The sequence below is a fragment of the Macrobrachium nipponense genome, chromosome 11 (genome assembly GCF_015104395.2).
Source record: "Macrobrachium nipponense isolate FS-2020 chromosome 11, ASM1510439v2, whole genome shotgun sequence".
In the NCBI taxonomy this organism is placed as follows: domain Eukaryota; kingdom Metazoa; phylum Arthropoda; class Malacostraca; order Decapoda; family Palaemonidae; genus Macrobrachium; species Macrobrachium nipponense.
In genome coordinates, this window is record NC_061087.1 from 73,382,647 (window position 1) to 73,406,726 (window position 24,080).

The 24,080-nt window shown below is 40.2% G+C and overlaps 1 long non-coding RNA gene across 2 annotated transcripts in view; it reads right to left on the reverse strand.

Annotated features, from left to right (window-relative positions):
- Positions 1-280: 280 nt before the first annotated feature.
- Positions 281-24,080, reverse strand: part of LOC135206280 (uncharacterized) — a 96,175-nt gene continuing 72,375 nt past the window's right edge. The window contains exons 5-7 of one of the 2 annotated variants that reach the window (XR_010312725.1): positions 11,720-11,846; positions 3,744-3,841; positions 281-3,552 (exon numbers count right to left, since the gene is read on the reverse strand). This is a non-coding gene — a long non-coding RNA (uncharacterized LOC135206280). Of the gene's footprint in view, positions 3,553-3,743; positions 3,842-11,705; positions 11,847-24,080 lie in introns of both variants that reach the window. The other variant, XR_010312722.1, reaches the window with a different exon arrangement.

The following is a 24,080-nucleotide window of genomic DNA, read 5'->3' on the forward strand; positions in this document are numbered from 1 at the left end:
AAAAACTGACATCAGCACAAAAGCACCCAAAGTGGAGGGTAGTGCCATCAGTGCACCTCATTCGGTGCAATGTAGGCATTACTTAGGTTCTTTGCAGCGTCCCTTCGGCCCCTAGCTGCAACTACTTTAATTCCTTTTACTGTACCTCTGTTCATATTCTCTTTCTTCCACCTTACTGTCCACCCTCTTCTAACAATTGCTTCATGGTGCAACTGCGAGGTTTTCTTCCTGTTACGCCTTTCCAACCTTTTACTATCAATTTCCGTTTCAGTGCTGAATGGCCTTATTTGCTCCAGTGCTCAGCATAATGCCAAAATTTTATATAAATCAAATCAAATCAACACAAAAAGAGTAGATATGAAAGGGGGAAAACAAAAGTAAATCTGAAAACTCAAACAAAAGTAAATCTGAAAAGACTCAAGTTTGCAGAAGATTACTTGATAGAAAATGTGGAAGGCAATATGGGATAAAATGCTCCCAAAGAGAGCACTTTTCCCCCATAGTCAACCATTTATAAAAAGGTAATTGGGAAATAAGAATTTCAGTTTGACCTCCAAAGACCAGTAAATTACTAGAAAAAGTAATGGTTTGCACAGATTCCAAAACATAAATTTCCTAATTGTACGTCAATACTAACAGTTAAAACACGACTACCCAAATTTTAACGAACAGCAAATGTCTTGCTTTTGAAACAAATCAATATGGAAATTTTGCCTGACTTTTTGGAAGACCTAATTTTAATATTTTTAAAGGAACTCCATTTTATTAAGGTAATAATAAAAATAATATAAATGAACAGTGGCTATGCTATCAAAATAGTAATAAAAATAATTATTTAGTTACTTCATACAAATGCATTTGTATTGTAGTACTTGGGAAATCAAGTTACAGTAGTATTCACTTACATGGAACAATTACATACAACCAACTGATTTAGAAGGGATTCTGAATAGTAATGTGAAGCAGGTAAATTTCATGGACTTTCACATATACAAAGCTTACATCTCACAGAAATTCAACACATGCAGTGATCTTTGGGTTAAAATTAAAAACCTATGGGCTGATTGCCCAGAAGACACAGTGCTCAACTAATACCCTTATTGAAAAAAATAAATACAAAAAATTTTCCCTAACATACAAACCCTCAACTTCATATGACAGATCCTCAATTTTTTAGAATGACAACTGAAGGAATGGGAAAAAATGGTCTGAGCATGCAGATCTGCAATTCAGGATTTAAGAAGTTGACACAGATTGAAAGTGGAGGCACATAGTAGGGCTACTTATAATTAAAGAGTCTGTATGTAAAATTATATTGTGTGTGAATATCACATTCCTTTCATATTTTCCTGACAAATATAAATAAAAAAATTCATGTCCTAAGTGATCTTTATCAGTAGGCTAGCCTCGGCCTGGGTGTGATAACCACCGACATACATAAAAATGTTTACATTATGAAATAAACTGATAATAAATGTAATAAAACCATTTTTACCTTATATGTATATTATTGGCATATCTTAACAAATAGCCTGTTCAAGATTTAATTCCATACAAACGAATTAAACTTTTATCTAAGCAAGCCCAGCTGAGAAAATGCCAACATCAACTTTTGGTTGCACACACAGCAACCTATATTTTTGGTAACCTTCAAGAAATGTTAATGTTAGTGTAATTATGTTGGTAATAACTTTTAAGATAACATAATATTAATTTTCCATCAACCCTTTGTGAGTGGGCATCGTCAAATGATTAGTATACGGACATAGCTTTAGGGTAAATTCTGGATATCATCGTTTCTCTGACGATCAACATTTTGTACCATACAGTTTGAACAAATTTTGCATGAAAAGTCTTCAGATCACTTCCTCGGGCCATAAATGATTCATGTTGAAGGGGAATGTTGCCCAAAATTACCATCCAATGTCTCGTAAATATTTTACATAATATATACACAAGAATTTTTTACTGATTTTAGTTCTTATCTTTTATAACTCGGTAAAATTACCATACAGTAGAACCCCACCCCTTGATGCTAATCCATTCCAGAAGAAGCATGGAGCTGCAATTCAGTCGAGATCTGAATTAATTTTTTTCCAGAAGAAATAACTGAAAATGGATTAATCCATTCTTGACCACTTGGTATTACCCTAACCTTGCTTTTTTATACAAAACATTCACTTAAATTATAATAAATAAGTTCAGAGTTAAATAAAATATTGTATTAGATGTCCTTTTTTTATTTTCAAATGTATACTGCATCAAAAAACTGGCCTACGTCCAATGCGGTCGTAATACCGATGGTGGAGGGAGCACCATAGGCTTAGGTTAGGTATAGTATGTACTGTACTGGGTAGGCACAAAAAGCCTAATCATTACAGTATATTAATAAAATATTAAAAATAAGAAGCTAAATCAGTCACACAAATGCCTCTGCCATACTTTTCAATAATCTCCTTCAGTTCAATTGTGGTTCCTACCGTTTTCCTCTTCTGTTTGTCTGCAATGGCTGTCTTGGGACCCATGATTTAATCAAAATACAATACAGGAAGCCACAAAAACAAGCTTGTGTTTGCTCAAAACATTTGCAGCAGAGTGAGCTGGCATTAAACAATACCAACTAGTGGCGACTAACTGAAACACTTTTGTTTAAAAAAAATCATATAGTTCATCAGGTTGGATACCAGTTTTCTGTTTGAGCTATGAAGCAAAATTTCACATTATTAAATCCATTTATGTTGAGGACTGGGGTTCTACTCTATTTTTTAACTGTCTTGGTAAAGAGGCCCTGAACAGGATTGAAATTACATATTTACTTTCAACTTCCTGTGGAAGATACAGAAATTTTTAAATCATTTTTTTCCTTATATGTACCATGTTTATATACATACAGTACCTTCCTCTTTCCAATTTTTCTTATACCATGTGCATATATGTATATAATTCTCTTTCTATTGAAGTGTTTTTCTTTTTGTTGGCTTTCCATTGATGTGTTTTTTTTTTTAAATTGGCTATCCTTAAATCTAGCCTGTCTAGGGATGTAGCCCAAACTGTGAGGGTTAAAATTCATAATCATTTTGGTGGTTAAAACCAACTATTGTTGGGTTTTTTTTGTGATTGGTGATGAAAAAGTGTTCCCTTTTAGGCGACATGTATGGGAAAAACATGATATATGAAGAAAGGGCTTTGTTATTTTGTTTATTTTGAATTTCTAAGGATGTATTAAGTAAAATAGCAATTGTAACACCATCATCTTTACATAACCAATATTTCATAAAATACCTGTTGTTGCAAAAGCTAGCATACTATACACCCATGGTATCAGATAAATTCAAGAAAATTTGTCAAAAATTTGACATAATTTTTGACCTTGTCTTATCTAAAGGTCATCTTGTACACAGAAATATACAGTAAGTTCCAATTTCCCGCCAGTGCTGAGGTTAGTGTGTGAGTAAATTTAAACAGCAGCAGACACTACCCATTGGCCAGATTTTGTCCATTAAATCTGATGTCCATTGGCTTCAGGTCCGTTGAAGCGAGGTTTTACTGTATCTATAAAAAATAAAATAAAGGCAAGTGAATTTGCTAATTATCATGTGTGAATGCATATGAGGTTATAGCCAAGAAAATGACAATGGTTAAAGACAATAGGGTAAGAAATTCAAGGAAGTCATTAACCTAGTAGGTTGTTTTTACTATCATGGTCAATAGATACACACTTTATACACTGCAACACCACATACCTAAACTATCCAAGTTTAAACTGCATCATGACCTGTTGTGAAGAAACACCCCAACAGCAAATCCCTATAGTATCTATGTATGTGGCCATGTGAAAGCTCTGAAAATAAAAACAAACATTGAAAGTTTTGTATTTCAGTATTTAAGCAGATTGCAGCAAATTTTACTTCCAGCTAACTTGATGAATAAAAGGAAGGCAATTGCATTTCAGAAAATTAAGTTGATTTAAATAAACTACACTTAATATAAACAATGAAATAACCACAATGACCAAGACAGAGAACTCATTTGATCTTCATGAGTTTTGTAATTACTATTACAATACAGCATGAAGCTGATCAAGGCAAATTCTTAAAAAAAAAAAAAAGCAATGAAACTGCCTCTTCAACAAAACTGACAAAACAACATCAAAATTAATGTACTCTAGTTCTACTATAAAAATTTTATTTTCAACCAGGTAAAATAACAAAAACTAAATGTTTACAATTGAGTTACATACATACACTTCATTTCCTAGTTAGTTAATAATTTCTAATTTTCCAACAGAACATAGATCTGGAAATGAATGAAACGAAGCTGTGAAGTACTGAAAGAGATGCAATCCTTAAAGATTTTTTTTGGATTTGGTCTCATCATCTGACCTCCTAGAGCTTGGAAACAATTTTAAAATTAAACTCAAATGTCCAGAGCCCTAATCCTGAGTGAGGCAAGGTCCCCTTGCTAAAGTATACAAGTCCAAGTTATAATCTCAGTAGTCTAGAAGTAATGCCCTCCTTTAAAGATGAATCAATGATTCCTACTGAAGCAGTAGTAGTCCAGCATTTAATGGCAAAGTTCTCCTGACCAGAGAACTTTGGGCACCTGTAGTGGGTTCAGTCTCACATATGAAGACCACAAAAACTGATGAACATAAGTGACACAGGACCTCTCAATAGAGGTGAAGGCCCCTACTACCAGCGTACAGAACAAATCCAACTCAGACTCCTTTGAACTTCAGTTGATCTTATCTACAGCCACAATAACTCTAAAAGGTAAAAGAGGTCACACTGTGTGAAAGAGAGCGTTGTTGGATACCCTGCTGAGAGATCTTTCATAAAGAGATCTGCTCTTGAGGGACTCCATTATAAGAGCAAGGGAGTTGAGAACATATCATTAGGAGGTTATTTGACTTCCAAACCAGTCAAAGAGTATGAGATGGTAAATATTGTTGCACCTCACTGGGATAGGTTAATACATATGGATTGTATAGTGGTAGACAAGCTCCCAGATTATGCAAAGAAATTTGACGTTAAGGTCATTGTGTACAACGAAAATCAGCTTGTCTGATAAAGATTTTTATCTATCCCATAAAGAAACAATCACCTATAGAGTTGTTGATAGGGTCTTCACAATGTGTACAACATACATCCAGGGTTTAGAATTTTGAGAGTACTGTAACCTAATCCAAAATTGACAAACAGTATGCTGTGGCATTGCCTTGGAAAGGCAATAGAAGTAGATAAGCCTCCAACTGTGGGTTAGCTTTGAATAGATTAAAGCAACAGTGTGTCAAGTTTCAGAAGGAAACCAAGTATCTGGAACACTATCAGAAAATCCTGAATGATCAGGATAGGGTGTTCATAGAGAGAATGGAATATTTTAAAACTGATGAAGACTCATTTTTTGGCACATCATGGTGTTTAAAAAGGACAGTGCAACAATCCCTATTGGGATAGTGTTTGACTGTTTGATCATATAGGAGAAAATTGGGTTAAGCTTGAATGATTGTTTGTGGACAGGACCACATATAATAGCAGACCTACTCAAAAGTTCCGCTACAGTTCTAGAAAAAAAATTGCTTCGCTTGCTTGTATTAATGACACAGAGAAGGCATTTTTAATGGTGCAACTTAGAGAAGTGTTAAGAACAGTTCCACAGATTTACAATCCATTTGGAGTACTTCTACCTGTTACTATTAGGGCGAGGTTATACTTGCAGAATTTGTGGAAGCAACAGTTGGATTGGGGTAATCAACTCCCGGACCAATTGCAAAAGCAATGGGTCGAGTTATACAAAGATTTAGAGAAATGTCTTGATACTTCTTTTCCTAGGATACTAGACTAGAAGAGGGGGACTCCTCAGACATATTCTGTGATGCCAGTGAGTAAGCATATATAGCGTTAGGAACAAAAACTCTCATTTAACACTGGTGAAGGTAAGAGTAGTGCCCATTAAAAAATTGACTGTTACAAAATGGCCAAATTTATTAAAGAACCCTTTGAGAAGGATGAATTTGTAGAACTGTTCATTTGGTAGGACAATAAAGTTGCATTAAGTTGGCTACTGTTGGAATATGTTCTACGTACCTGTATTTATGAAAAAATAGAGTACCTACAGGAAATAAACTCTGTAATTCCAGGCGGTCTTGCTTTACGTGCCTATGGATGATAATCCCAGTGACTGGTTGACACGTAGGAGAAGGACAGAAATGTTAATGTAACTGGTGAACTGACCTTGTAAGAACTCCAAGAGACAAAGTATAAGACTTTTATCCTCATGCAAAAGGAAATTTTCCAAGAGGAAAACAAGAGTTTGATGACGGGGGCGAGAAAACCAAAACTAGCTCTCGTACACCAGTTGAATCTTTGCCTAGACAATGGGGTAATAAGGTATAAGGGTAGACTATAACACGCGCAGTTAAGGAAAGCTGCTAAATTTCCAATAGTATTGCCGAAAGGTTGCTATGTTACTCGGGTATCAAAGAACATCATGATACTAACACTCACATGGGTGTACAATGGACCCCCCGTAATCTAGGTGTCGTAGTATAGAACTTAGGCTACGATTTGGTTAGTACAATTCAATTAAGGCTATATGATCCCTTGTGCTTTGAAATACTCTACTTATTTCAATGCGAGTTGTAATACAGAGAAGGGTTTGCCTTCTTGCCAGAGTCTCCTTCCTCCTCTTGCTAAAGGAAGGAGCGGGACTGCTTTCATGATTCTAACAAGAAAAATAGAAAGGAAGCTTGATATGTAGACTTAATGCATCAGGCACCAGTCTAGCAAGAGTAGGTTCCAGTCCTACTCTCAACCCAAATGAGGAGAAGTAGAGGGAGGAGGAGAGGCCAATCACTCTTGAATCGTTCTCACCTGGAGAACTGCACACCTTAGGCGAGATGCAACTTGTCCTTTTAAAGAAGCCGGGTAAGAAAACACAACTTGTAGAGCACCAACACAGGTCCAAGGAAAAAGGTTCCAAGGACTTGTGGGCAAAGACCCGAAGGTAGAAAGACAATGTGGTCCTGATGAGAACACAGCTATCTTCCAGTCTGACAATCTTCAGAATGCAAGGAAAAGACAAGCCATAGGTACCATGAATTCTCAGGAAGTATACAGGTGACTTAGCCACCAGCTGCAGAGAACCTCCTCCAGATCTCGCAAGACCAGGAGAAAGACGTGTCCTTAGACACTTCTCCCTTGGCAAGTCAGTACTGGAGAAAAGTCTTCCGCAGGTACAGCAACATGCCATTAGGACAAAGTAATGAATTATCCGGATCATCAAATACAGTCCAAGGAGCAGGGGATCATGAAAGCTTCAACCCCGTCAACAGACATCAAATACTTCAATATCCGAGATGGAGTTGAGACATGATACCTGCCTTTTGAAGGGTGAAGTTATGGAGGAGTGATGTGGTAGTTACATTTGCAACGTCTTCGAGGGATGCGTGAGAGAGAGAGAGAGAGAGAGAGAGAGAGAGAGAGAGAGAGAGAGAGAGAGAGAGATTGAGTGAAAGCGTCATTGGGTTGTTTGTAATTGTCGGGAATAATTGAGAGTTTAAGTGTTTTCGTGTGTTTGGTGTGTTGTGTTCATGTTTGGTGTTGCTGTATGGTAGTGTGTAAGTGGTTGTGTTTATCTGAAAAGTGTGAGAGAGAGAGAGAGAGAGAGAGAGAGAGAGAGAGAGAGAGAGAGAGAGAGAGAGAGAGAGAGAGAGAGAGAGAGAGCAAGTGGTCTTGGTTAGCGATGGTTTGCTTGTTGGGCGATCGTTTTGGTTGTCTGCTGGTGAAGTTGTGAGTCTGTCTTGGATCAGTGTCTGTACCGGACAGTAGTTTTTAGCAGCAGTCTTGGATACTGTTAATGGTCAGTTGTGTTGTGTTTCTGGATTGAACTGTTGTTTGATTTGCTGTTGGTATCGTATGCTTAGAGTTGTTGTGCCTGTGCTGTTGAGTTTGTTGTGCATGTGTGTTGGAAGGTTGTTGAACTTGTGAGTTTCTATTGAGTTGTAGTTGTGAGTTGTTGAGTGCTGTTGTTGGTGAGGTGATGTGATTTCTTGGTGTTGTTTGTGAGTGGCTGTATGTGGACTTGTAAGGTTGTTATTTTGATGTTGTTGGTGTTCCTTTGTGCAGTGATTTGTTGTGTTGTTCAGTTGTTGTATGGTTGTGGTACTTGGTTGGTTGTTTTGCATTGCGAATCTCAGCGGTTGTTGTGTCTCGACAACCGTATCCAGTGGACACACAACATCTCACCCTGAGTGTCTAGAGTCTGAGGTGAGTACATGTGTTTGTGTTTTGTGTGTTCTGTGTCTCGTTAAGCCAACTGTCCTGCGTAATTAGTAATGTAAAGGGGCAAGCGTGTGGCTGGGGGAACTGTTTTGTCAGTCGTGCTCGATAAAGTAAATTTGGGGAGATCTTGTTGCTTTTGTTTTTTTTGCTTGTGTTTCCTCCACATTATTTTTGGCGCCCAAACAGGGACTGCTAGATTGGCAGAGACAGGACGGTTGGTGCATCATGTGTATGAGTGGTAGGAAAAGTCAGGATGGAAGGATTGAGTGAGGTAGAGAGGTTGAAGGAGGAGCTGAGGATGATGAGGGAAGTTGGGAAAGCAATGGAAGTGGAGAATGAGAGGCTGAGGCTTGAGTGTGAGAAGTATAAGAGGGAGTTAGAAGAGTTTAGAGGAATGATGAGGAGTGCAGAAGAGGGAACAAGAGGAAAGTGAAAGGGGCTGAGCAGGTGGATGAAAAGTTGGGATCAATGATGAGTAATGTGCAAAGGATGGTGAAGGAAATGATGAAAGGGTTCTTTGGAGAGGGAGCTGTCAGAGGTAGGTCTCCTGGGTCTTGTGATGGGCCAGGAGTGGTACGGAAAGTGGAAGAGAGAGTGGATGAGAGTGCAAGAGATGAAGGTGATATGATTGTAGTAAGTGAGGATAAGAAAGAAGGGAGACAGGATAAGGATAGGAATGAGGATAAGGATAAGAAAGGGCTGGAGAAGAAGAAGAATATGGGAAAGGAAGTAAGTAAAGATGATTGACAGGATGAGAAAGGAATTAGAGAATGTTGGGAAAAAGGAAGAGAGTAAGGAGCAAAATGAGAGTGATTTAGATAACGGTGAGTGGGAACAGATAGGTAGAAAGAAGAAAAGTAAGAAGAGCGTAATCAAGAGCATGGATGTTAGTATGGAAGTTGATTCGTTGTATTCGGAGGAGGTAAATAGGAATCAGGATGGAAGTAGTGGAGGTGAGAGTGAAAGTGAGCGAGAAGTACGAAAGCCTTTGTATATGAGAGAGGTACCCCGATGTGCAAAGTATGAGGAATATGGTAGTAGGGATGTAGGGGACTTTTTAAGAGAGTATGAGAAGTATTGTGTGGCTAAGTATGGGGATAACAAGAGAGTTTGGGCAAGAGAGTTAGGTTGCTTTTTGACAAAAATTTTGTTGAGCATGTGTATGGGGTAATGATGAGTGTAGGGAATGTGCTGTATGAGTGTGTGAAAGCCAGGATTGTGGAACAGGCAAAGAGGATAAAGAGTAGCAAGATATAGGAGAAAGCATGATTCTGAAGAGGCAAGAATGAATGGGGTGAGCCGTTGTCAGTGTATGTGTGCAGGTTAGAAACGTTAGCTAGGAAAAAGTTTGGAGATGAGGGATAAATGAGTGTAAGGAGTTAGTGAGGAAGTTGTTAGCGACTGTGCCTGAGAGTGTGTACGAGTTTACAAATTTGGAACGTAAGGAGAAAATGAGATGGACAAATGACAGGTTAACGTGGAATGATATTTTAGAGATAGTTGGGGATTATGAGCTAGGTAGGTGTATGAAAGAGAGTACAAGTGTCAGCGTCAGGAAGGACCGAAGTAAATGAGGGTATGCCTGAGTTTAAGAGCTATGGAGAGACAGTTTTAGAAGGGCCGAGGCGAATGGCAGAACAAGTGGTTGATAGGAGCATTAGAGGAAGTAATGTAAGTGTGGTGAAACCTAAGAAAGATAGAAGTGCAAGTGTTGGAAGGTTAGGGTCAGTTAGCTGTGAGTGAGAGCAGAAGTGTTATAGATGTGGGAAGCCAGGACACAGGAATAATGAGTGTCGGTGGGGAGCATGCATCGGGTGTGGGGAAACAGGCCATTTAGTGAGCGAGTGTAAGAAAGATGATGATATTAAAAGTTACAGGTGTCGACAGGTAGGGCACATAGCGAGTGGATGTCGGGGTACCCGTGTGAATGTGATTTGTGGTAATTGTGGAAAGAATGGGCATTACGCTAGGATGTGTAAAGAACAGTGCAGTGTGCTGAATGTGGAATAGAGGGTCATGTAGCGAGTGTGTGTAGGCAGAAGAGGATGAGTCAGGCTGGGAATTCAGGAAACTAGGTGTTAAGGAGATTCAGTTGGGTGGGTCCTCTAGTGTGCAGATGAGTGAGTGGTTGAAAGTCAATAAATGTGAGCCAAGTGTCAGTGAACAAATGGGTCTGGGAGATCAACAGTTAGTGTTGGTGGAGTATGGAAGAAAGTGGAAGAGTGTAGAGAAAGGGAATTAAAGAAAAAAGCGTGAACTGCATGATAAGGGTGTTAGTGTTAAGAGTACAAACGGTTTATAAGGCGTGTAATACGGATGACTTTGAGGGAATGAATGATGCTTGTAGTGTGTGTGGGTTTGAATTGATAGGGATATGTGAGATTTCAGTGGGAAGGGAACCGAGTAGTAGGGAAGTAGTCGATATTATGGATGAAGCTTTGCAACGGTTTAACAGAAGTATGGATGAACTGAGTGGTTTGGCAGCAGAAATAAGGGAGATATTGGGATAAGAGTTAGAAGGGGTCGATGAGCTGGTGAATGGGATTTTGGAGGATAGTAACAAGGGAGATAATGTGAATCTGGAAGAAAGTGGTTAGGAAGAAGCGAATGGCGGTGTGACTGAGAGAGTGTATGAGGGACCTTGAACAAGATCCAGGGGGCCTGCATCCAAAAATCCTTGGGTGTTGTGAGAGGCAATTTAGTGTGGGTGTTGTGAGTGTAAAGAGACACTGTCAAATGTAACAGGGGAGGTAATATGGAGGAGTGATGTGGTAGTTACATTTGACAACGTCTTCGAGGGTTGCGTGAGAGAGAGAAAGAGAGTGGCAATAGACGAACCCCATAAAATTGGATCTCTGATAACCGAGTCCGGCAATAACCAGGGACTGCCTGTACTAGCGTCTGACATTGTCACAGCCGGTAAATACTCAAAATCAGGTAAAGACACTCTAATTCTACTAAATCGTGAAATTACAGTCTTTTCAAGAAAAACCTACGACTAGCTAATGCTGTAACCAAAAAGCAAACAATACTTCACCAATTTGTCTCAGACCAACAACCTGTAAAGAAAACAAACTCCAAATTTAGTAGAGCTAACAACCTTGTCGTCAGCCAGCAGAAACAAATTGAACAGCCTTGCCTAGTTGTTCCTCTCTTTCCCGAAAGTGGGTGGGGCTATTTATCTACACCAAAACAAAAGTATCGCTATTGCGAATTTCAAATTTTAGCTGCCATGCTAGTTAGAAACTCTAGCTATATAATTACTTGGTAAATTACATATATAAAAACAAAATTTCTGTATGTTGCTGTTTACGCATAGCGTGTGCTTTTTGTCCTTAAATGGGCATTAATAACTACTTACCTGAAAATATAGGACCTCAACTTGTAAGAATGCAGATATAACATTAATTATTGCATGCTTACCATGAATTACTTACTGGCCTGATAGGAAACAGCATCGCATGCTATGATGTGAAGCTGGAAAGCACAGTCAAGATCTCACCCTCAGAAGCTTCTCTTTCTGATCCAGCAATGTAAATAACATTTAGAAATACAGAAGCTCTCCTGTAATTTAAAAAATTTACTTGCATTACATTGTTTTCCTTGTATGGTTATTATAATTATCTTTGTACGGTCAGTCTAATTTTCAATAATTTCCCGGAAAGTGCAACAAAATGTGATCCAATCTTTTGGAAACTAATTCTCTGTAAACCTTATCATTTAGCATATTTTAGAAACAGTCTTATTCAAAACTGGTTTTCATTATTTGGTAGTCTTCCAAACATGTTTTCATTGTACAAAAACAAATTTCAGAATATCCAAGATTTAAACATTAAGGCCTATGCTGTGTTACTCAGGCTTTGACTTACACAGGGGATTGGTTCTATGACTGTACAGTGCACCTCACCTCAAAAACCACATAATTTACATATCATGAAATAAATGGCATACTGTCATGTTATAATTTATATACATACTACAACCTATGCATACATAGCAGAATACAGTAAGTAGTTCAAATAATTTACAGATTGCTGTGCTAATAATACCTATAAAAAATTATGCAAATACTGGTCATTATACTGTTTTGTTTAAGGAACATTGTCATGATGATAAAAATCAAGCCTATAACTTTTAGTACCATGCATACTCTCTTAAGACGACTTACAGTCTGCTTTTAATTAATGACCTGAAAAAGAAACTGTCAACAAAAAAGCAAAGAATGTTCTCTGTAATCTCTTCCTGAAGGTTTGGCTGCAGCTCCCTTTGATGCTGTGGGGGGCTTGAAGGAGACTGCTTTGTTTTACTTTAAAGAGTTACAATGCTCTAGGTCATGTTACATGTGTATGTGGGTGAGTTGGAAAAGTTGGAAAACGAGGGTTAAGTTAGGTTATGCCTATACACATAAACCATATATTTTTCCAAATGCTCATCCAAGGGTTTATGCAATTTTCCATAAATAACTCCTGTTCGTACAATGCCCTTATTTTTGGTTCCCTTCCTAACAACCAAGTTTCCTACTGGAACGGGCACACAATCATTATACATATGGAATTTTTAAAACAAAAAATCCATCGTCATGCAAAAACAATAAGTCAGTAATGCATAAAATGCAAAACAGGATTTCAGAAATATATAAGGCTTATGTATTTGGCAAAATATTTAAGTAGGCCTACCACAGTATTGTAGCTAACTCTCTGGGGCCATCTAGTAGCCTATGGTACTGCAATCCTAACCTACCCTAAGAAGGAGCAAGAACCTTGACTCTAGCCTGAGTATGAGTGCAAAAGGTCAGGAGGGGAAGGAGACTGTTCGGAGAAAAAAATAGAACAGAAAAAGCTAATATCATTGCTTTTCAAGTGTTTTGTTGTTTGGAGAGGGAAACTGAAAAAACAACTATCACTGCTCTTCAATTATTTAACTGATCCAGTAACACAAATATTGCAAAATGTGCTCAAAACACTTGGTGCAAGATCATCATGCTGCAGAACATTGCTCCAGACTCAATGTATTTATGAGCCTTGACTTCCATCTCAGTTGACACAAAATTGCAATCAACGATAGATTACACTCGAAGACAACTTTGAACCAAGATACATCTTAACATGACCTTCCTATGGTGCCATGCCCTGGATCCCACAAACATGATAGTGTCACACACCAAAAAAAAAAGAAAAAAAAAAGAAAAAAAAAAAAAAAAAAAAACTATATAAGGATACGTACTAAGTTAACCTTCTCTTAACAAACCAATCATAGGATGCTGTAGGCTACCCTGACCAGGTAGGCCCTAAGATCCCTTGGGGATCTGTACTGTCCCTTTTGATATAAGTCTTAAAGGATAATTTTGTGCTGACATGGAAGCCAAACCAATGCACATGTTCAACCAATTTGCCACCACCTGGATCTTTGGCAATCAGTATGCCATCTAACATACATAAAGATAACTGGGAATGGAGTGGTCTCTGATTACCATTAAAATCACTAGCAAACTTTAGAAAATCACAGGTCACACAAAAAAAGTAATCTCTAACTGAACAACCAATAAATTAATATTACTTTTGGAGGTTTTCTTCTATAATCATTTGTTCACTGGTGGATTGCATCAACATATGTACTATGACTGTTGCATACTGTTCTAAGTATGCACATACTACCCTTCATCAGAAAGCATATGGCATTTTATACCAAAAACTAACTAACAAACCTAGAAGTAGGCTACTCTAGATGATGTCACTTTTCTAGACTTTGCAACAATTATACTCTACCACTTGATAATTAACACTGCCCTGTGGTTGGAGTGTAAGAATACTACCACCGTAGGTTCTGCGGGTTGTAAAAGGTGACTGAAAGGACAGCTGCTGCTTTGCAGTCTTACTTTTTAGTAAAAGGCTAGGCCCACCGCCAATAACTGTGGAAACTGCTGCCTTGCAGTCTTACTTTTTAGTAAAAGGCTAGGCCCACTGCCAATAACTGTGAAAACTGCTGCCTTGCAGGTGGACTCTTTAGTCAATGGCTAGGCCCAATAACTGTGGTTGATGACAGTAAGGGCATGTGGTCTGTAAAAAAATAAACCCTTTGCCAAACAATAAGCCATGCCTGATGTTTTAAGGAATATGAGTGTGGCTAGGGTGTCCCCTGTAAGTGTCGTGCATCAGAATCCCCCTACTGGTGTGATAAATGGGCGAGGGGTACCACAGGGTTCACAACTGCAGCCAAAGAAGTTAGTGAAAGAGTGGCAGATAAGTATGTGGAATGTAGGTACTACTCTTAACAGGAAAACTGAGGGAGATAGCAGATGTGATGGAGAGGAGGAGGATAGATTTCTCGCGTGTACAGGAGACTTGGAAAGGGAGCGGAAATAGAGAGACAGGAAATGGGTATAAGCTATATTACAACAGGTCATGAGAGGGAAGAAATGGTGTTGGAATTATAGTAAGTAACAACTGGAAGGAAAAAGTAGAGGTGAAGAGAGTAAATGATAGCCTTTTAAAGATTCCAATAATAATAGGAGACAAGATAGTAAATAAATATATCAGCATGCACTCCTTACATGGGGTGCCAAGAGCAAGAGAAAGAATTATTTAGGAAAGAGTTTGAGGCTGCCACTAGAACAGTGAAAGAGGAGAAACTAATGATAAGAGCTGATATGAATGGCTGGGTGGGAAAGAGAAGAAATTAGTATGAGGAGGTACATGGAGGTCATGGGTTTGGAATTAGAAATGAAGATGGGGATTATTTATTGGAGATGGCTCAGTTTTGAATTGGCCTGTATGAACATGGAATTTTTATTATAAAATTAATATTAATCATAGTTACCTGTATAATTTATCTAGCCCTAAATCCCCCAAAACTGCACCAAAATTTACCACCTTGGCAACCCTGTTACCTCCTATTCTGTCCGCCAGTTGGCAACACTACTGTTGACAGTTGCAAAACCTTCCCTTGAAAATCAGTTGTGATAGGCAGATCGTGGGGTAGGATGGATGGGATTAGATAAATTATACAGGCAAGTATATTTAATATTAATTTTATAATAAAAATTCCATATTAATAAACATTACCTTAATATAATTTATCTAGCCCGATTAACCACATTGAAAAGGAGGAGGGAATCTGAGTAAAATTTCCCTTTTAGGCAGAATAGGAGGAACCAACCTAAAGCAATTAATGGAAAAGGAAGAATAAGAAAAAAAAATAATAACAGGACAAAACAACAAAGAAATATATATCATATACAGAGTTAAAAACTCAACCCAAAGTCTAAGATACTAAGAACTCAAAGTCTCCTACCATAATGCCGCCGAACTGTGGTAGTAAAGGACAAGGAGTAAGTGCATAGTCAGTCCGTCTGTACAAAAGTCAGGTGACAGACCAAGTGACAAGTCAGACGACATTGAGGACAGCAAGGTTGCACCCTGATGACTTCATCAAGCACTACAACCACCAACGACACCTGCTCTCTCACGAATGTCTGGCACCAAGAGAGAGAGGAGCGAATATTGGCAACTCTTTCCCTGAAGGATGGGTGCCTGGACTGCCTGGGGGATTCAAAGCTAAGCAAAGATTGGGGGTGTATCAACACAACCCAAAGTCGCCAGCAGCGATATCGGCTCATGAGCAACTCCTGACTCGATCTTTCTGGTGCCAAGAGAAAGGAGCACGGATCAAAAAGGCGACTCAGTCCTGAAGGATGAGTACCAGACAGTCCAAACTGGTCTCATGTTAAACGATCATCGGAGGGCGTATCAACGCAACCAACTTCGTCAACAAGAAACTCAGAGCTACTAAATGTCGCCAGATCTTGCATGAGTGTCTGACTCCGAGAAAACAGGTGAGACAAAAAGTAGATGGTGAACGAGTGCCGACAATCCAGTGGTGGGTCCCATGTCAGACTGACAATGGAAGCAGCGCGAGTTGTCAAGCAGCCAGTCCTTGTCATCAACAACACCTAAATACCTAACTGCCTAATTCCCATTATAACTAAACCAAAAACTGCCAAAAGTTATAATGCAAAAACAAAAACAAAAAATACATATACAACAAAAATAAGATACAGGTAGCAACCAAATGTAAAACAGGAAGACTACCTAATTCTACGGTCTGACAACCTGTCCTGCCATCACCAACGGGCCCAAAGAACGAAGGTCGCCTAGAACTAGAGAAATATCCCTCAAGTAAAAAGAGGCAAAAACAGAATTAGAATGCCAAGTCACTGCATCAAGCACCTTGGTGACTGAGTCGTTCTTCATAAAAGCTACTGATGTAGCAACTGCTCTAACACTGTGTGCTCCCAGCGCCTGGCCTTCACAGGCAGCCGAACCACCAGTTTTAACAATAAGATCTCTGAGGAAAAAGGATACACCATTCTTTGATATAGGTCTCTTGACATTTCGGGGTGAAACAAACAGATGACGGGGACGATGCTGAATGTCCTTCGTGCGACGTAAATAGCATGAGAGCGTCCTAACAGGGCAAAAAACTAATTCCTCATTTAATTACCAACAAAGTCGACCAGCGACTTCAGAATGAAAGACCTGGGAATGGGATTATCAAATGATTCAGTCTTTGCGACAAATTCGGGAAGGTGTGACAAAATTATGTCTTGTCCAGATCTGGCACCCACAAAAGAGTGTGCTTGCAGTTCACCCACCCTCTTGGCTGTAGCCAGCGAGACAAGGAAGAGTGTCTTAGAAGAGAGGTCCCTAAAATTGGCCGTATTCAGAGGCTCAAATGGAGGGAACCTTAAGGCTTGAAGGACTTTATTAACGTCCCACGTCGGAGGAGAACACTGCGGACTGGGTCGAGATAGGGAAAAAGATAGAATTAAATCTCTAATGACATAAGATGAAGAGATTTCAGGGAGCCTCGCCTTAAAAACATACGAAAGCATCGACCTATAATCCTTAATGCATGAAGGTGACAGGCCCCTTTCATGATGTAAATGAATTAAAAACTCCGCTTTTTTCGGTAAGGAAGGTCTAGAAATTGAATGCCCTTGAGACCTACACCAACATCTGAAAACCAACCATTTAGCCTGATAATATACCCTGGTTGATTGCTGTCTGGCAAGAGCCAACTGTCGAGCCACTCTGGAGAACCCTTCATGCTTGGAGAATCTCCTGACAGTCTCCAGGCATGAAGATGAAACACGTGGAGCCTCTGATGGAACCGATGAAAATGGGGTTGTTTGAGAAAATCTGGTCTCTCTGTCAGACGAATGGGGGGCTCCACCAGTGCTTCCAGTAGGTCGGGAAACCACTCCTTCTGTGGCCAGAAGGGGGCGATCAAGGCGAGATCCAGACACTTGGTTGCCCTCATTTAGTTGAGGACTGACCTCACCAGAGCGAATGGAAGAAATGCATAGGCTTGAAGGCCCTCCCAGTCCTGCAAAAGAGCGTCTGTCCCGGCACTCTTTGGAGTCTGGTAAGGGGCGAAGATCTGGTACCGAAAATTCAGTGGGGTGGCAAACAGATCAACTGTGACAGGCCACTTCTTTCTGAGGCTGTCGAAGACTTACTGGCAAAGTGTACATTTCGACCCTTGAACTTCGTTCGGTCTCGACAAGGCGTCTGCTAAGACGTTGTGATGGCCCAGGATAAACTGAGGGACCAACGTAATCCTTCTGTCTTTTGCCCAACACAGGATTGATCGGGCTTTTTGAGTCGGAAGGTCCGACTGTGTGCCACCTTGGTTTCTTAAGTACGAGACTGCTGTGGTGTTGTTGACGAAGATCATTACAACAGACTCTGACAGTTGATCCTGAAATGAAAGAAGGCCTAGGTACACTGCCCCTAGTTCCCTCCAATTTACTGACATGATCCTTTCTTCCTCTGACCAATGGCCTGGAGCGGCTTTGGAGCCCAGGTGCGCCCCAACCTTGATCTGAGGCGTCTGACCAAAACATTAGGTCCGGCAGAACTGAAAGAAGAGAAGACCCTGACTTGAAGTGGTGAACTTGCAGCCACCAATGGAGATCCTTCCGACATTGTGGAGAGGTGACTATCATGTCCTCGGACATGAAATCCCATGACTGGCGAAGTGTCGACTGATGGGACCTCATTCTGAGACGACCTCCGGGAACCAGTTGGATGAGGGATGACAAATGGCCTAGGAGAGTCCTCCAAAGAGAAACTGGCTGCATCATTACAGAGGACAAAAATTCTTTGACCAGACTTAGAATCTTGTCTATCCGTGTCTGAGAGGGAGAAGCCCTCAAAATCTGGGAATTCAAAACAATCCCAAGATAAGTCATGATCTGGCAAGGGATTAAATTGGACTTGTCTAAGTTGACATGAATGCCCAAATCAACACAAAGAGACAGAACTATCTCCCTGGACCGGAGACATTTCTCTAGAGATTCGGCCTGGACTAGCCAATCGTCCATATACCGAAGCATCCTTACATTTAACCGATGCAGAATAGCTGAAACCGGAGCCATCACCTGAGAAAAGACCTGTGTAGCAGTTGTGAGGCTGAAACGGAAGGTAAGGTCTGCTCTTCAGATGGATGGGGATTTGCAGATAAGCATCCTGCTGATCGATGGAAATCATCCAGTCCCCCATCCCGACGGATGAAAGAACAGTCTGAACCGTCTCCATCCGGATCTTGGACTTTAGAATGTACTTGTTCAAGACCGAAAGATCTATGATGGGGCACCAGGCACCCGAAGCCTTTAGAACTACAAACACCCAGGAGGAGGAGGAGCTGGCTCTATGGCATCCTTCTCCAAGAGGGCCGAATACTCCTCCAAGGCTTGACCCCTGATTGAGTGAGGGGAATAACTGATGAACTCTAGAGGACGATTAGAAAGTGTAGGTCTCGAAACAAAAGGGATTTCGTAACCTACCTTCAGGACCTCCATTACCCAAGAATCCACTACTCTCTCCTGCCAAGCTGACCAATAGCAAGAGAGACAAGCTCCTACTGCGGTCTCCGGGCAAGGTAATGACTCCTACTTCCAACAATTCTTATGCACAGACAAGGAAGAAGAAGAAGAAGAAGGTCCACCTGGAGGTTGAGCTCTTCCTCTGCCCTTAGATCTATGCCAAGAACCTCTCCTGCGTTTCAAAGGGTGAGCACCAGAGGAGGAAGCCGAGGAGCCAGAAACCTGAGATGTACTTGGGAAAAACAAGCCAGAAGGAGGAGGTTGTTGGGCTGGAGCAGAAGATGCAGGTCTGGCACTAAACTTACGCTTACTCTGTGAAGAAACGGGAGGAAAACCCGAGGAAAACGCTCTTGATAAGGCCCAGTGAGCTTGTAAAGAGGCATCACCTTGATGTTCCTTCAAAACCTCAGAAGGCACAGACAGATCAAAAAGGGAATCGCCAAAAGGAGAAGAGGACAATAAACGGTTTCTCTGAATCTCCGAAACAGAAGAGGGTAACTGCGACAAATACGGGTTACGCCCTAGTGAAACGAGAAAGGCCTGCATAGAAGCAGCAAGCTCATTCTGATGTACAGAAGAAATTGAAATAGACAAGCAGAATTTCTTAAAGAGGAGCATTGAGAGGAACAAACCCAGAGTCCTTGACATACATTAAAAGAACCCTGAGGGCCCACATATTGAAGGATTGAGCTTCTTGTAAGGAGCTCATAACCGACTCCATGGCAATAAAGTCTTCGATCGAGACCAAGACCGAAGCCTTGGAAAGCAAAGGTTGACCTGAAAGTTGGACAAAATCAGGATTTGGTTTGGTTTGGGGGGGTCGAGAGAATGAAGTATCATCCGCCGCCTGATAAACTCCTCTCCGGTGTCGTAGAAGAGAAGAGAGCTTCCTCTTCCCTTACCCGATCACCTTTGAAAGTTTAGCAGCGATGTCCGCCCTCACTCTCGCAAACCTCTGAGCAAAGGGAAAACGTAAAAATTCCCGCAACTGGGAACGACCGTCAAGAAAAATCCCTTCTGTAATACAGGCGGAGGCTGCTTCTGCTCTTTAGGCCTCGCCTGAGGAAGAAAACTCAAAATTAAATTTAAATAAAAAAGTTTCTTGAACTTGACATCATGACCGCTGTTCAACGAAACATCAATATCACACAAATCCACGTCATCATCATCATCATCATCATCATCAGATCCTAACTGAGAAACTTCCCCCGAAGTAACACCCTGACGACTAGCTGTCTTAGGTCTAACACTAATACCCCTCACCCCTTCTCCTAAATAAGCGCCCTTTGGCACTGTTATGGGACTAACAGGGGACACCTTGGGTAAAGAATCGTCAGGCACCTGCCCGGACCGGATCCCCCCAGGCCTTCGCCACGATGGGTTCACAAGCCGGGGGTATCTGTCGCACCGTTACCCATGGTACTGTCGACAGGTACCTGACGAGGAGCTGAAAATGAATCTAAAAGTGTTAGACATCCTAGTAAAAGCTACTTCAAAATTCTCAGACAGCTTGTTAAACTTGGCTGAAATGTCTATCTAAACTATGCTGTAATGTTTCAAATTTCTTCTTCCAACTAGTTTCCATTGCCAAAAACTCTGAATCAGAATCAGAAACGACTTCATTAGTTACCAGTTGCACAAGTGGCAAAGCATCAATTAATGCGGAATCGGAATCACACGATACTGAAACCGAAGAGCCAGAGCCATTAGCGCACAAGTCAAGGAAACCGTTAGATACAGGTCTAGCTACCAATTTCTTTTTCTCCTTAATCAATCTTTTATGCTGCAAGATTCTTTGATGCTTAATATATGTCGTCATGTCTTCGTCAGACCAAGACTTACATAAGTCGCAACGTGAAGTCAAGTCACAAACCTGTCCACGACAAGAGCTACAAAAGTCATGGGGTTCATACTCCCTGCTATGCATCTTTGTCCCACAAGCCTGGCAATTCCTGATGTTGCTAGCAAAAGGAAGAATTGAATTATCTTGGCTATCCATTGGACTGTTGGACAGGTCACGTAATTCCAGGTCGCGCAAAAGTTCGTAAAATATATATCACAATAGAAATAAAAATTAATTCACTAATTCCGTGGATATAATACGTGAATGGTAATTAACATAAAGACGCATTAACAATTAATGAGAGCTTTAAAGGCACAAAAGGTTTAGGAAATTTATAAAGAGCAGCCGTGATGTAAACAACACGGGCGCTTGTTAACAACTGATTTTCAAGGGAAGGTTTTGTAACTGTCAACAGCGGACAGAATAGGAGGTAACAGGGTTGCCAATGTGGTAAATTTTGGTGCGGTTTTTGGGGATTTAGGGCTAGATAAATTATATTAAGGTAATGTTTATTAATACATGGTTTCAAAAGTTAGATAAGTACTTGATAAGTTATGAAAGTGGAGGAGTGCAGAGCCAAATAAATTACATCCTGGTTAGAGGAGCTGACAAAAGCAAAGTGACAAACTGCAGTGACAAACTGCAAAGTGACCTTGGGAGAAGCGTGTGTTAAACAGCATAGGTTGGTAGTGACGGATTTTAAAATGAAAGGTAGGAAACCCAAGAAGAGAAAGAAAAGATTTAGAATTAAGATTTGGGACCTTAAATGAGAAAAAGGGAAGCAATGTAGGAGGACTGTTAGAAAGAGCTGTTTGGAAAGGGGAAACATAGAATTTGGACAGGGTAACAGAGTGGAAAATATCTAGGCAGACATGAGAGAAATATGTGTTGGGAAAGCAGAGGAACTGGTGGGAATAACCAGCGGATATGGAGTGTCGAGAGGAGAAAAGGGGTGGTGGAATGGAGAGGTGCAAGAATCAATTAAAAGAAAATCAAAAGCATTTAAGGCTGGAAAGTAAGGCATGCACAGGGTGCAGAGGTATGGTACAGAGAAAAGGAAAGAGAGGTGAGGAGGAGGGTAGGTATGGCTATTGGAAGGACACCAGAGCAGTTGAATGAAAGACTAGGAACAAGAGAAGGATAAAAGGATATCTATAAGATTTCAAACTTCAGGAAAAGGCAGAGACAGGATGTGGGTAAATTGGGTGTCATCAACGATTGTGATGGAAATATACTGCATAGGGATGAAGACATTATGAAGAGATGAGAGTATTTTGAACAACTGTTAAATACTGAAAATGAGAGAGAGAGAGGAGATAGGGGAAGCACAGAGGGTGGAGGGACCAGGATACAGAAGTGAAGAGAGCATTAAGGAAAATGAAGAATGGTAAATTGCCAGGTCCATAAGAGTTCCAAATTGAAATGATTAGCTAAATTACTAGGTACAGAGGGGGAAAAATGGAGGCTGGATTTATTAGAAGCTATATGTGAATAGGAAGAAATGCCGAGGGACTGGGAAGAGAGTCTAATGGTATATATATATATAAAAGCAGAAGGGAGATGTCATGGATTGTGGTAACTACAGGGGAATTAAACTAACAGAGCATGGATTGAAAGTTTTAGAGAGAATACTGGATAAGAGATTTAGAGAGATTAGAAACATGCAGTATGGATTCATGAGAGGCATAGGGACGGTGGATGCCATCTTCATAGTAAGACAGCTACAGGCGAAGAGGTTAGAAGGAAACCAGAAGCTCTATTGTGCATTTACAGACCTAGAGGAAGCATAAGATAGAATCCCAAGAGAAGTGATGTTTAGGTGTTTAAGGAAAAGGAAAGTCCCAGAAAAATTGGTTAGGCTGGTCGAGATGATATATAAAAGAACAAGCACAAAAGTGATAACAGCAGTTGGGGAAACAGAAAACTTTGAAGAGTGTTGGATTACACCAGAGATTAGCATCAAGCCTATTATTGTTTCTACTGGTCATGGATGTGTTGAGTGAAGAGATCAGGAATGAAGAGTTGTGGGAGTTGTACATTGTACACCGATGATCTGGTAATTACTGCTGAAAATGAGGAGGACCTACAGAGAAGGTTTGGACACTGGCAGGAATCTTTAGAGGGGTGGCTTAAAAGTGAATGTGAATAAAACTGAGGTTTTGCTGAGCAGTAGGGAAAATAAAGACAGAATAGCAATACAAGAATGAAGAGGTTCGATTATAAAACAGGCAGAAAAGTTTAAATACTTATGATCTACTTTTAAGCCAAGAGGGAGGATGTGAGGCTGAAGTTGACAGTGGGATAAAAGCTGCATGAGGGAAACGGAGAGAGATAGCTGAAGTGGTTTGTGATAAGAAAGTGCCAATCAAGCTAAAGTCAAGATACATAACACAGTGATAAGACCAATGTTAGTGTATGGAGCAGAAACACAGGCTCTAAGAAAAAAAAGAGGAAGTAAAGCTTGAGAGAACAGAGATGAGAATACTGAGGTGGATTATGGGATATCGCTGCTTGAAAGACTGGAAAATGATGAAATAAGAAGGGCAGTCTTAATAAAGATTACAGAGGTGATAAGAGTCACGATTGAGATGGTATGGGTGTGTTGAGGATGGATGACAAGGAGAGAGTGAAGAGGGCTTAGGAGGAACCTGTTAGAGGAAGAAGATTGAGAGGGAGACAGAGAATTAGATGGCAAGATAAAGTGAAGGAAGTTATGGAGAGAAGAGGTTTTGGTGGAGGATGATGCCTTTGATAAAAGGCAGTGGAGAATGCGCATCAGGCAACCGACCCCTTAATGTAGGGATAATAGTGGGAAAGAAGAAGAGGACTTGATAATTAGAAAGTGAATTTGCTAATTATCAAGTGTGAATGCATATTAGGATACTATAGGTGAGAAAATGGGGAAAAGTTAGACACAGTGGAAGAAATTCAAGAAAGAAGTTACTAACCAAGCAAGTAGTTTTAAAATTATAGAAAAAGGTACAGCAAGTAGTAGTTTTAAAATTATAGTAAAAGGTACAGAGTTTCTTATATTACATTTCTTGAAGAGTAATGCACTTTTTACAGTGTA